The following is a 14,953-nucleotide window of genomic DNA, read 5'->3' as shown; positions in this document are numbered from 1 at the left end:
ACTTCAACTCTTGGAGACCTGTTAAGCAACGGTATGGAGGGATATGGGCCAAAGGCGGGTATACGGAGTTAGGTCACAGAGCAGGCATGATCTCGAATGAATGGCGGAACAGGCTCGAGGGGCTGAATGGGCCTCCTCCTGTTCCTGTGTAACAGGCTCGAGGGGCTGAATGGGCCTCCTCCTGTTCCTGTGTAACAGGCTCGAGGGGCTGAATGGCCTCCTCCTGTTCCTGGGTAACAGGCTCAAGGGGCTGAATGGGCCTCATCCTGTTCCCTGTAACAGGCTCGAGGAGCTGAATGGCCTCCTCCTGTTCCTGGGTAACAGGCTCAAGGGGCTGAATGGACCTCCTCCTGTTCCCGTGTAACAGGCTTGAGGGGCTGAATGGTCTCCTATTCCTAATGTAACAGGCTCGAGGGGCTGAATGGGCCTCCTCCTGTTCCCGTGTAACAGGCTCGAGGGGCTGAATGGGCCTCCTCCTGTTCCCGCGTAACAGGCTCGAAGGGCTGAATGACCTTCTCCTGTTCCTGTGTAACAGGCTCGAGGGGCTGAATGACCTCCTCCTGTTCCTGTGTAACAGGCTCGAGGGACTGAATGGCCTCCTCCTGTTCCCGTGTAACAGGCTCGAGGAGCTGAATGGCCTCCTCCTGTTCCCGCGTAACAGACTCGAGGGGCTGAATGGGCCTCCTCCTGTTCCTGTGTAACAGGCTCGAGGGGCTGTATGGTCCTCCTCCTGTTCCTGTGTAACAGGCTCGAGGGGCTGAATGGGCCTCCTCCTGTTCCTGTGTAACAGGCTCGAGGGGCTGAATGGGCCTACTCCTGTTCCTGTGTAACAGGCTCGAGGGGCTGAATGGGCCTACTCCTGTTCCTGTGTAACAGGCTCGAGGGGCTGAATGGGCCTCCTCCTGTTCCTGTGTAACAGGCTCGAGGGGCTGAATGGGCCTACTCCTGTTCCTGTGTAACAGGCTCGAGGGGCTGAATGGGCCTCCTCCTGTTCCCCTGTAATAGGCCCGAGGGGCTGAATGGGCCTCCTCCTGTTCCCCTGTAATAGGCCCGAGGGGCTGAATGGGCCTCCTGCTGTGACTGTGTTCCTCGCCCTTTTGTACGTAGCGCTAAGGATACTGCTAACCGGTAACTGTGCAATAAAAGTATCTGTCTGTGGTCCTCCTGTACGGAATAGAAGCTTCCCCAAGTTCTGAGGGAGACGTTTGGGGAATCCAACACTTCAAAAGCAAGATGCCGGTCAGGGCTGAGGTTTGGGGTGTAAGATCGGCGGGCGTGAGGTGAGACACATCAGCGGCAGAAAGAGAGAGACGGGCACAGCGGCAGAGAGGGCTCGGGACCATTCCAGGACAGACTGGCCCAGAGTAACTAAAGAGAAACTCTTGCCAATGGCTAATGACCAGAGGGAACAGATTGAAGGCGATTTGGACAAAGAACCAAAGGCGACATGAGGAAAAACTATTTTTTACGCAGCGAGTGGCTAGGATCTGGAAACCACTGCCTGAGAGAGCGGTGGAGGCAGATTCAATCGTCGCCTTATAATTACAACAGTGACTACACTCCAAGAGTACTTCATTGGCTGTAAAGCGCTTTGAGACGTTCGGTGGTCGTGAAAGGCGCTATAGAAATGCAAGTCTTTCTTTCCTTCAAAAGGGAGTTGGATAAATACTTGAAGGAGGGGGATATGGGAAAGAGCGGGGCGAGTGGGTCTGATTGGATCGTTCTTCGAAGGAGCCGGAGCAAACTCGATGGGCCGAATGGCTTCCTTCCATGCCGTACTGTTCTATGATGGCTAGGAGAGGGTGGGGTGGGGGAGGGGTGAGTGTCACCTCTGGGTGCCCTGCCATGCCATGGACCAATTGGGGAGAGGAAGAGAATAGTTCTGTGGTGCGTGCCCTGAGGTGGGGCTGAGTGGGGGAGGGAGGCCATTAGGGAACCCTTCAGGACCAGGGGGCCATATTGGCACCAAGCTCATGGTCTACAGACCCTTGCCACTGGACCAAGACCTCGATCTGTCAAGCCCGTGTGGTGGCTGGTGTGCAACGGTCACCCCGCGTTAAAAAAACCCACCCACAGACATCTTCCACCCTTCAGGATGTAGTTCGGGATCTGGAATATCAGGTCCTTCATGAAACACCTGTCAACTCATCTTTTTTTTGGCGTGGAAGCAAGTCATCCTCGATACGAGGGACTGCCGATGATGACAGGAATTACAGTCTCTGTCACAGGTGGGGCAGACAGTGGTTGAAGGAAAGGGTGGGTGGGGAGTCTGGTTTGCCGCACGCTCCTTCCGCTGCCTGTGTTTGGTTTCTGCATGCTCTCGGCGACGATACTCGAGGCGCTCTTCCTCCACTTAGGGCGGTTTTGGGCCAGGGATTCCCTGGTGCCCTGGTGAGACCACACCTGGAGTATTGTGCACAGTTTGGGTCTCCTTACCTAAGGAAGGATATACTTGTCAATGAGGGAGTGCAACGAAGGTTCACCAGACTGATTCCTGGGATGGGGGGATTGTCCTATGAGGAGAGATTGAGCAGACTGGGCCGATATTCTCTCGAGTTTAGAAGAATGAGAGGCGATCTCATTGAAACACACACAATTCTTACAGGGCTTGACAGGGTAGATGCAGGGAGGGTGTTTCCCCCCTGGGCTGGGGAGTCTAGAACCAGGGGTCACACAGTCTCAGGATAAGGGGTCGGCCATTTAAGACTGAGATAAGGAGGAATTTCTTCACTCGGAGGGCGGTGAATCTTTGGAATTCGGAGGGCTGTGGAGGCTCAGTCGTTGAGTATATTCAAGACAGAGATCGATAGATTTTTGGATATTAAGGGAATCGAGGGATATGGGGATCGGGTGGGAAAGTGGAGTTGAGGTCGAAGATCAGCCGTGATCTCATCGAATGGCGGAGCAGGCTCGAGGGGCCGAATGGCCAACTCCTGCTCCTAATTCTCATGTTTGAGGGCGAAATTGAGCACGCACTCTGCTCAGATGATGGGAAAGATCTTTTTGAACAGAGGAACGTATAAAACTTGAGATAAAGTTGAGGCTGGAGCTGTCGGCTGAGGAATTTTGGCTCTTTTCAACGTGGAACCGTCTCTAATTCAAAAAGTCGGGCAGAAAAGGTCGTGAACATTATCCTGCTCGTTGGGTGTTTATAAATCAAATTGGTAATGGGGGAAAAGGCTGGGCATTTTTAATTTAATTTGCATTAATTCCAACTGTAATGTATGCAACTGTGAGCATGCGCATAGGTTTGCAGAGCTGTTGATGTACTTCAGTCCCACACTCCTGATCTCTGGGCACCCTGTGCGGAGGGGAGCGGGCAGGTCCGAGGGCCTCCTCATGGGCCTGCTCCTGGGCCTGGCCAAGGGGGCCATCAGCCGGTCCAGGCAGCGGGCGGTCGAGGGGAGTCGTTCGGCCCGACTGCCCGCCTCTCTACCGCAGTTACATCCGAGCCCGGGTGTCCCTGGAGATGGAGCACGCGGTGTCCACCGGTACGCTCGCGGCCTTCCGCGAGAGGTGGGCGCCGGAGGGACTGGAGTGCATCATCACCCCCGGCAACCAAATCTTAATTTGACCCACGTGCCTAAAGTTTAATTTGTTTAAGTTGTTGGTTTTAGTGTCCCCCCCCCCCACCTTTTAGCCAGGGGGCACTTGTATAATTTGTGTTTTTAGTGCTCTCAAAAAAAAAACTAAAGGGGCACTTGTTTATTGTCGACACAAAAATAGTTGTAGAGCTGTTGAGTTGGGAGTGGCTTAGCCAGTCACGTGATGTTCACAAGACTCAATAAAACCCCGGCCAGTTGGGTTCGGGGGATCCACGATGAGGGATGCAGTTGTGAGCCTAGTGGTAATGTGTAGTGTGATTGTTAAACTTTTGCTAATAAACCAACTAGTTCTTAATAGCAACGTGTTGCTGTGGATTCTTAAGCAAAGAACCCATGAAGCAAATACATTGCACACCGCTAATCAAAAACGGGCCAAAGAAAATCAATCAACCCATGCCGTAGACCTCTCTAGTTTTCAGCTCCATCACCACAAGGGTTATTGTTGGAAGGACGACCTTGATATTCCTCACCAAGTAGCCATGTTTCAGCATCTGTCTCCTTCGCTGCGCACCAGATGTGCCTGTCTCTCTCGCAGGTGAGCGATTATTTAGTCCGCTAACTCTGTACAGGGTTTGATAGATGCCGTGGCCTTCACAAGGGCTCCAGCAGCAACAATCGGTGTCACCACGGATTGTGCTGTTGGCACAAGGGCGAGGGCGACATTCTCTCACGGCGAGGTTCTCATTCGCCATATTCCCCCACACACGCCCCCTTTGCTGGGTTGCCGCAGGCACACCGGCTGACTGGGGCCTTGCAGGCTATCCGCTCTGAGAGATAATTCCAAATAGTTCACTCAAAGCTGCGTCACAGGTGTGGACGGAGAAAGCTTCAAATAAGGAAAGGCCATTCTGCCCATCAAGACCGGTCCTTTCACAGTCTATGTATGTCCAGTTCTGGATGAGCAGAACTTCTCTCCCATCGAATATTGGGAAGAACGAAGCCATTGTTTCCGGTCCCCGCCACAAACTCTGTTCCCGATCCCCCGACTCCATCCCTCTCCCCAACTTCTGTCTGAGGCTGAACCAGACTGTTCGCAATCTCGGTGTCATACGTGACCCTGAAATGAGCTTCCGGCCACATATCCGCAGCATAACTAAGACCGCCTATTTCCACCTCTGTAACATCGCCCGTCTCCACCCCTGCCTCAGCTCATCTACTGCTGAAGCCCTCATCCGTGCCTTTGTTACCTCCAGACTTGAGTATTCCAACGCACTCCTGGCCGGCCTCCCACATTCTACCCTACGTAAACTAGAGGTGATCCAAAACTCGACAGCCCTGTGTCCTAACTAGCACCCAGTCCCGCTCACCCATCACCCTCTGTGCTCGCTGACTCATGTCCTAACTCTCACCGAGTCCTGCTCACCCATCACCCCCTGTGCTCACTGCCCCATGTCCTAACTCGCACCGAGTCCCGCTCACCCATCACCCCCTGTGCTCGCTGCCCCGTGTCCTAACTTGCACCGAGTCCCGCTCACCCATCACCCGCTGTGCTCGCTGACCCATGTCTTAACTCGCACCGAGTCCCGCTCACCCATCACCCGCTGTGCTCGCTGACCCATGTCCTAACTCGCACCGAGTCCTGCTCAGCCATCACCCTCTGTGCTCACTGCCCCCGTGTCCTAACTCGCACCGAGTCCCACTCACCCATCGCCCCCGTGCTCACTGCCCCCGTGTCCTAACTCGCACCGAGTCCCACTCACCCATCACCCCCTGTGCTCACTGCCCCCGTGTCCTAACTCGCACCGAGTCCCACTCACCCATCGCGCCCTGTGCTCACTGCCCCCGTGTCCTAACTCGCACCGAGTCCCACTCACCCATCGCGCCCTGTGCTCACTGCCCTACATTGGCTTCCAGTTATGCAATGCTTCGATTTCAAAATTCTCATCCTTGTTTTCAATTCCCTCCATGGCCTCCTCGCCCCTCCCTATCTCTGCAAACTCCTCCAGCCCCACAACTCCCCATGAGATGTCTGCGCTCCTCTGATTCTGCCCTCCTAAGCATCCCATATTATAACTGCTCAACCATCGGTGGCCGTGCCTTCTGTTGCCTGGGCCCCAAGCTCTGGAACTCCCTCCCTAAACCTCTCCGCCTCTCTCTCTCCTCCTTCAAGACGCTCCTTAATACCTCCCTCTTTGACCCAGCTTTCGGTCACCTGCGCTAATTTCTACTTATGCGGCTCGGTGTCAAATTTTTTATCTCATAATACTTGGGACATTTCACGACGTTAAAGGCGCCATGTAAGTAAAAGTTGTTGTTATTATTACAGCTCTTAAGGCCCTTTGGGTAACCTGTCTGTGACCTGCGACCCCAATCCGACACTGACACGCGTGTGAATCAATCAGACTGACCATTAGCGCTGTTAACGTTCAATCGCCTTTCTCCATAGGTACCCATCCTGGCCGTTTTACTAAAAGACGTCAACTGACCTTAGGAGTCACTGCCGTTTCCCATGGACTGCTCCGCAAAGCAACTGCTCTCCCCTCTTGCTTGTGGATTGACACTTGTCACCGCTGGGATTATCGTGGGCTCCAGGGTGTTGAAGCGATTGCAATTTAACGCGTGCACGCACACAGTTCCTATTCCAATCTCGTCGTTGTAATTCTCTCTCTCCCCTCCCCATCGCCCCCTCACACTTCAAACCATCAGGCCCTGATTGGTTTTTTTTTGGAATCTCATCTGTTGCCAACATACCAGAAGAGCAATTCTTCAACTCCAGCCAGTTCCCCTCCGTTCACTGATAAGGCGGATGTTTTGTTGGGGGGCTGCGAAGGGCCAGGATAGAACCAGCGACACGCACTGGGACTGTATCTCAGGGTGATGCTCCAACTGAGACAGTCTCTTTGTGAAGTCTCTTCGGGTTTAAATACAGTGAACCCTGTGTTTCGTAGCTTTAATCAAAGGACTCGAGTCGATGAGTGGCCCTTGATTGGCCCATTGGTGAGGATCCCACCACAACTAAGTCCTTTGTCCCCCAAGCTGATTAGTGACTTATCTGCCCATCATCCGGGCTCCAACATCAGGGCAGAGGAACAATAGCGTAGTGGTTACATTACTGGACTAGTAATCCTAGAGGGACGTGATTGGGGCCCAGGAGAGGCGAGAGTTCGGGGGCCCAGAAGAGGTGAGGGCCCAGGAGCAGCACGGGCCCAGCCCACACTGTGCGATATGTGGGCGCGCACTAGGTCCGTGCAGCAGAGCTGGTCTCCAGTCGTCCTGGTTAACCCTTGCCACTGAACCAAGACCTCGCTCTGTCAAGCCCCGTGTGGTGGCTGGTGTGCAACGGTCACCCCACGTTAAAAAAACCCACCCACAGGCATCTTCCACCCTTCAGGATGTAGTTCGGGATCCGGAATATCAGGTCCTTCATTGAAACACCTGCGAACATTTTGACATGGAGAGCAAGTCATCCTCGATTGGCGGGACTGCCTGTGATGATGAATAATCCTGGACTGATGATCTGGAGATGTAAGTGCAAATCCCACAACGGCGGGCAGGGCGGGGGAATTGAAATTCAATTGAACAAACCTGGAATTAAAAGAAAACCGAATAATGTTGGAAATGTAAAACCCATTCGGTTCTTCACTAATGCCCTTGGGGGAAGGAAATCTGCCGCCCGTATCCGGTCTGGCCATTTATGTGACTCCAGACCCACGGAGCAGCGGTAGACTCATAACCGCTCCTCTGAAATGGCGCTTATGCAAGAAGGCGGCTCACCACCACCTTCTCGAGGGCGATTAGGGACGGGCGATAAATGCTGGGCCGCATGACTGAATCAAACAAAACAAGACATGGTACTCAATCTGGGACAACACGGTTTGACGAAACCCACCAGCGAAGGAATTTGCCAAGTCCCATTTGCCGCCTCTGATCCGACTGGTTCCAATGGCGATGTTTTTTCTGTGCCTTTAGTTGACTGATTAACGCCAATGAGGTGTCCACTACCCACCAGGCCCCACAGAGCTGTGAACCATCCTATCAGGGAAAGAACTCACCTGAACACAAGGACGGCCTCCCTTCGATCATTCACCTGTAATCACCATAGAATCATCGGAAAATTACGACACACAAGGAAGCCATTAGGACCATCATAAGATAAGAAATTGGAGCAGGAGTCGGCCATTTGGCCCCTCGAGCCTGCTCCGCCATTTAATTTTCTGTCAATTCATCATGTCCATGCCGGCCGACCAAGAGCTACCCGGCCTAATCCCACTTTCCCGCTCTCGGTCCGTAGCCCTGTCGGTTACAAGTGCACATCCAAGTACTTTTTAAATGTGGCGAGGGTTTCTGCCTCTACCACCCTTTCAGGCAGTGAGTTCCGCCCCAGACCCCCACCACCGTCTGGGTGAAGACATTTCCCCTCAAATCCCCTCTAAACCTCCCCCCATTACTTTAAATCTGTGCCCCCCTGGTTGTTGACCCCTCTGCTCAGAGAAATAGGTCCTTCCTATCCACTCTATCCAGGCCCCTCATCATTTTATACACCTCAATCAGGTCTCCCCTCAGCCTCCTCTGTTCCAAGGAAAACAACCCCAGCCTATCCAATCCTTCCCTCATAGCTAAAATTCTCCAGTCCTGGCAACATCCTTGAAAATCTCCTCTGCACTCTCTCCAAAGCAATCACATCTTTCCTGTAATGTGGTAACAGAACTGTACGCAGTACTCCAGCTGTGGCCTAACTAGTGTTTTATACAGTTCAAGCATAACCTCCCAATCATGCTCCAAGATTGACGCAAAAGTTGGCTTAAAGGTTCCTCAAACTATTATCATTTTAATTTCCTACACTTGTTTTGTATGTACTGCCTATTATCTTTTGCTGTAACAGAAATTCATCATCACTGGTTTACACATTGGGACATGTTGGTAGTTTGCTCACGCTCTCTTGAAGAAATTAGCAGTCTTCCCCCTTTAATTGTCTTGGAACTCAATGGTAGGACACTGAGAAGTGTTGAGGAACAAAGGGACCTTGGAGTGCAGGTCCACAGATCCCTGAAGGTAGCAGGCCAGGTGGATAAGGTGGTTAAGAAGGCATACGGAATACTTGCCTTTATTAGTCGAGGCACAGAATACAAGAGCAGGGAGGTTATGCTTGAACTGTATAAAACACTAGTTAGGCCACAGCTGGAGTACTGCGTGCAGTTCTGGTCACCACATTACAGGAAGGATGTGATTGCACTGGAGAGGGTGAAGAGATTTACAAGGATGTTGCCGGGACTGGAGAATTTTAGCGATGAGGAAGGATTGGATAGGCTGGGGCTGTTTTCTTTGGAACCGAGGAGGCTGAGGAAGATTTAATTGAGGTGTATAAAATTATGAGGGGCCGAGATCGAGTGGATAGGAAGGACCTAGTTCCCTTATCAGAGGAGTCAACAACCAGGGGGCATAGATTTAACGTAAGTAGAAGAAAGATTAGAGGGGATTTGAGGGGAAATGTCTTCACCCAGAGGGTGGTGGGGGTCTGGGGCGGAACTCACGGCCTGAAAGGGTGGTAGAGGCAGAAACCCTCACCACATTTAAAAAGTACTTGAATGTGCTCTTGTAACCTACAGGGCTACGGACAGAGAGCGGGAAAGTGGGATTAGGCCGGGTAGCTCTTGGTCGGCCGGCACGGACACGATGGGCTGAAATGGCCTCTTTCCATGCCGTAAAATTTCTTACGAGTTTATGATTCATCACATTGTGCATGTTTACTCGATGGTAAATTCCGAGAGGCCCCATGGACTTCACAAAGCAACAAGGCGCCAGTTTCAGGCTGTAAGGGCTGGGTCGGTTTTGACAATGGATTCTTGGCTGAAGAATTATTAGGAGCAATTCCGTGAAACTGGTCTCCCAGGGAGGAGTAAGGAAGGGCAGTCAGCAAAGATCGGAGATCGGGGCTGATTACTGTAGTTCCAGTTCTCTGATCGGCACTCCTTATGAGCAAAGCTCCCCATTGGCACTGCAGAATTATCTTTGCAATGGATGCACTAAAAATTGCATCCACTGGAAACTTATATTCGAGGAGAATTTAGAATTATTTGGCGGAGGGGCTGCATGTTTTTGTCAGACTGTTCCTCATATTGTGTACCATGTTTCAGGCACATCCTTGGAAACTATCTTCAGCCAGGTGGTGGGGTCCTCCAGGCATGATGATTGGCACCCCATCCTCCACCTTCAACACCCACTCCCTCCACCACCGGCGCCCCCTGGCTGCAGTGTGCACCGTCTACAAGACGCACTGTAGCAACTCGCCAAGGCTTCTTCGGCAGCACCTCCCAAACCCGCGACCTCTACCCCCTAGAAGGACAAGGGCAGCAGGCGCATGGGAACACCACCACCTCCACGTTCCCCCTCCGTGTCACACACACACACACCATCCCGACTTGGAAATATATCGGCCGTTCCTTCATCGTCGCTGGGTCACAATCCTGGAACTCCCTCCCTAACAGCATTGTGGGAGCACCTTCACCACACGGACTGCAGCGGTTCAAGAAGGCGGCTCACCCCCACCTTCTCAAGGGGCAGTTAGGGACGGGCGATAAATAAAAAAGTAGTTGATGTTAATGTCCCCAGTTTTGGCCAATGTGAGACATTAATTGCCAAGGCAAACGGGATTGCGAAAATGTTCACACCGTGATGAGATGGGAGTACCATGTTTAGTTTGGCTATGTCTGAGTCTGCAACAATGCTTGGACTGTGGAAAGTTGATAAACAAGGCAGATGTTTTTGAGAGACATCCCAGTGGTTCAAACCTACAAGCTTCAGGTTGACAATCTAGCACTTGCACTGGAGAGGGTACAGAGGAGTTTGACCAGGATGTTGCCGGGACTGGGGAATTTTAGCTGTGAGGAAAGATTGGACAGGCTGGGTCTGTTTTCTTTGGAACAGAGGAGGCTGAGGGGAGACCTGATTGAGGTGTATAAAATGATGAGGGGCTTGGATAGAGTGGATAGGACGGACCCGTTTCCCTTGGCAGAGGGGTCATCAACCAGGGGGCATAGTTTTAAAGTAATTGGGGAGGAGATTAAGAGGGAATTTGAGGGGAAATTTTGAGACACAAAAGGCATCAAGGGGTATGGGGAGAAAGCGGGAATATGGTGTTGAGATCGAGGAACAGCCATGATCATATTGAATGGCGGTGCAGGCTCGAAGGGCCGAATGGCCGACTCCTGTTCCTATTTTCTATGTTTCTAATGGGTGGTGGGGGTCTGGGGCGGAACTCACGGCCTGAAAGGGTGGTAGAGGCAGAAACCCTCACATCTAAAAAGTGCTTGGATGTGCACTTGTAACCTACAGGGCTATGGACCGAGAGCGGGAAAGTGGGATTAGGCCGGGTGGCTCTTGGTCGGCCGGCGCGGACATGAAGGGCCGAAATGGCCTCCTTCCGCGCTGTAAATTTCAAATGATTTTATTGACACAAGGAGCCACTTTTGCGGGCGTTTTTCAGCCGAGGCGGTCTTGCCGTCCCAGAGGTCCACGCTGGGGGAGCACAGCATTCATGTATTGCAGAGTAATGACCAACCTCTCGAGGCAACACAGGCTTCACTGTATTCGAAAGACAAAGAGACTTTGAAGCTTTGGGAAAGCTTAAAGGCTGACAAGGGTAGCCCACCGTCCACGTGAGACACTGCTTCTGGTTCTGGTCCTTGCAGAGAGTGTTAGTTTAATGGCAAGAGTTTCAACGAGGAAGGACAGAAATAGCCAGACACAAAAATGGCGTTAGTACATCGTTACCACAGTTTTGTTAATAGTATTAGTAATAGGTTTGGTAAAGGAAGATAATGCATTCTAAGGCTACCCAAACAACACCAGCAGTCATGCAAGGAATGACCTCACAAGCCCTGAAGAGTCAATCCTTATTCATTCAGCCCTTCAATGATCATGCACTGGCCCATGCGATGAGAAACACAAATGGCAGAAATAAACAGGAGTGTGTCATTTTTAAAGGGGAGCTCGGGCTGGAAAAAATTCAGCGAAAATTCATTTTTTTCCTTTGACTTCTTAATCTCAATTTTAACGTGTCCTACTGTTTTTTTCTTGAATCAAGTACTTTTCTACGTTACTTTTGTCATCGCCAATCTGCTTGTAACACAAGTGTGCACGCGTGTGTGAGAGTTACATTCTGTGCATCGCCTCCTTGTGTGGATGTGTGTACACGTGGTGCACAGGGTGCATGAGTATGAGTTGGTGTCTTTCAATAAGGTGTCCGTGGGTGTGCGTGCATGTGTGTCCCGTGCTCGTGATCCGCACCGAAACCCAATCCACCACCTTCAACACTCGCTCCCTCCACCACCGGCGCCCCCTGGCTGCAGTGTGCACCGTCTACAAGACGCACTGCAGCAACTCGCCAAGGCTCCTTCGGCAGCACCTCCCAAACCCGCGACCTCTACCCGCCTAGAAGGACCAGGGCAGCAGGCGCATGGGAACACCACCACCTCCACGTTCCCCTCCCAGTCACACACACACACCATCCCCACTTGGAAATATATCGGCCGTTCCTCCATCGTCGCTGGGTCACAATCCTGGAACTCTCTCCCTAACAGCACTGTGTGGGAGCACCTTCACCACACGGACTGCAGCGGTTCAAGAAGGCGGCTCACCACCACCTTCTCAAGGGGCGATTAGGGATGGGCGATAAACGCTGGGCTTTGCCAGCGATGCCCACATCCCGGAAAATAATTTTTCAAAAATCCATCCCTTACAATCCAACTAGTTGAACTGAAAGTGACATGTTGGTATTCTCAACCTTTCAAGCCTCAGAGGAAGCAAAACTTGGCTGAACCTTCCAACACAGATTATTATATGACAATCTCCAGAGACCCCAGTTGTATCTCAGGAAGACCTGGAGAAAATAACTCCAACATGACGTCTTCAGAGACTCGAAATTAAACTTAAGAGTCAAATATTAACTTAGCACTGGATAAGCAGGAATTTTGTCCAATTGAATATTGGGAAAACCGAAGCCATTGTTTTCGGTCCCGCCACAAACTCCGTTCCCGATCCCCCGACTCCATCCCTCTCCCCAAATTCTGTCTGAGGCTGAACCAGACTGTTCGCAACCTCGGTGTCATACGTGACCCTGAAATGTGCTTCTGGCCACATATCCGCGGCATAACTAAAACCGCCTATTTCCACCTTTGTAACATCGCCCATCTCCGCCCCTGCCTCAGCTCATCTACTGCTGAAACCCTCATCCGTGCCTTTGTTACCTCTGGACATGACTATTCCAACGCACTCCTGGCTGGCCTCCCACATTCCATCCTACGTAAACTAGAGATGATCCAAAACTCGGCTGCCCCGTGTCCTAACTCGCACCGAGTCCCGCTCACCCATCACCCCCTGTGCTCAGTGCCCCGTGTCCTAACTCACACCCAGTCCCGCTCACCCGTCACCCACTATGCTCGCTGCCCCGTGTCCTAACTCACACCGAGTCCCACTCACCCATCACCCCCTGTGCTCGCTGCCCCCGTGTCGTAACTTGCACCAAGTCCTGTTCACCCATCACCCCCTGTGCTCACTGCCCCGTGTCGTAACTTGCACCAAGTCCTGTTCACCCATCACCCCCTGTGCTCACTGCCCCGTGTCCTAACTCACACCCAGTCCCACTCACCCATTACCCCCTGCACTCGCTGCCACGTGTCCTAACTCACACCCAGTCTCACTCACCCTTCACCCCCTGTGCTCGTTGCCCCATGTCCTAACCCGCACCCAGTCCCGCTCACCTTTCACCCCCTGTGCTCGTTGCCCCATGGTCTAACTCGCACCGAGTCCCGCTCACCCATCATCCCCTATGCTCGCTGCCCCAGTGTCCTAACTCGCACTCAGTCCCGCTCACCCATCTCCCCCTGTGCTCGCTGCCCCGTGTCCTAACTCGCACCAAGTCCCGCTCACCATTACCCCCTGTGCTCACTGCCCCGTGTCTTAACTCACACCAAGTCCCGCTCCCCCATCACCCCCTGTGCTCGCTGCCCCATGTCCTAACTCGCACCGAGTCCCGCTCACCCATCTCCCCTTGTGCTCGCTGACCCCGTGTCCTAACTCGCACCGAGTCCCGCTCACCCATCTCCCCTTGTGCTCGCTGACCAACATTGGCTCCCGGTTAAGCACCACCTCGATTTCAAAATTCTCATCCTCATATACAAATCCCTCCATGGCCCTCGCCCCCTCCCAATCTCTGTAATCTCCTCCAGCCCCACAACCCCCCGAGATGTCTGCACTCCTCTAATTCTGCCACCCTGACCGTCCCTGATTATAATCGCTCCACCATCGGTGGCCGTGCCTTCTGTTGCCTGGGCCCCAAGCTCTGGAACTCCCTCCCTAAACCTCTCTGCCTCTCTCTCCTCCTTCAAGACGCTCCTTAAAACCAACCTCTTTGACCCAGCTTTTGGTCACCTGCGCTAATTTCTACTTATGTGGCTCGGTGTCAAATTTTTTGCCTTGTAACACTCCCGTGAAGTGCATTGGGACGTGTCACTGCGTTAAAGGCGCTATTTAAACACAAGATGTTGGTGTTGTTGATTTGCACACTTGCTTCAAGATGTTACAGGGACACAAAAGCTCCAACTGTCAGAGCTGGACTTGATGTGAGCTCTCACAGTTGCCAGCTCTGCTTGAGTCTGCCCCTGATCTTCAGGCGTCAAACTGTCAGACAGAGGAGCGGCATCAAATCTTCGGGCTGCTTTGAAGTTGCCTTCTGTTTCCCCATCTCGTTCCAGAATCTTCCTGATCAGTGAAGGTTAGCCATTCAACCGTTCAAGGCCCACCCAAATTAACTCTATCAGAATGACACACCACCGACAGTGCGGTGCTCCCTCAGTACTGCCCCTCCGACAGTGTGGCACTCCCTCAGTACTGCCCCTCCGACAGTGTGGCACTCCCTCAGTACTGCCCCTCCGACAGTGCGGCGCTCCCTCAGTACTGCCCCTCCGACAGTGTGGCACTCCCTCAGTACTGCCCCTCCGACAGTGCGGCGCTCCCTCAGTACTGCCCCTCCGACAGTGTGGCGCTCCCTCAGTACTGCCCCTCCGACAGTGCGGCGCTCCCTCAGTACTGCCCCTCCGACAGTGTGGCACTCCCTCAGTACTGTCCCTCCGACAGTGTGGCACTCCCTCAGTACTGTCGCTCCGACAGTATGACACTCCCTCAGTACTGTCCCTCCGACAGTGCGGTGCTCCCTCAGTACTGTCCCTCCAACAGTATGACACTCCCTCAGTACTGCCCCTCCGACAGTGCGGCGCCCCCTCAGTACTGCCCCTCCGACAGTGTGGGGCTCCCTCAGCACTGCCCCTCCGACAGCGCGGCGTCCCCTCAGCACTGCCCCTCCGACAGTGTGGGGCTCCCTCAATACTGCCCCTCCGACAGTGTGGGGCTCC

General features: G+C 52.9%; 1 protein-coding gene across 1 annotated transcript in view; it reads right to left on the bottom strand.

Moving 5' to 3' along the window:
- LOC139239484 (neurexin-2-like) overlaps positions 1 to 6,080 on the bottom strand; it is a 1,141,616-nt gene extending 1,135,536 nt beyond the window's left edge. The window contains exon 1 of the mRNA XM_070868266.1: positions 6,032 to 6,080. The gene's annotated coding sequence lies outside the window, so the exon portion shown is untranslated. The remainder of the gene's footprint in view (positions 1 to 6,031) is intronic.
- Positions 6,081 to 14,953: the final 8,873 nt, after the last annotated feature.

Source organism: Pristiophorus japonicus, chromosome 27, assembly GCF_044704955.1.
Source record: "Pristiophorus japonicus isolate sPriJap1 chromosome 27, sPriJap1.hap1, whole genome shotgun sequence".
In the NCBI taxonomy this organism is placed as follows: Eukaryota; Metazoa; Chordata; class Chondrichthyes; family Pristiophoridae; genus Pristiophorus; species Pristiophorus japonicus.
This window is presented reverse-complemented; position numbering and strand designations above follow the sequence as displayed.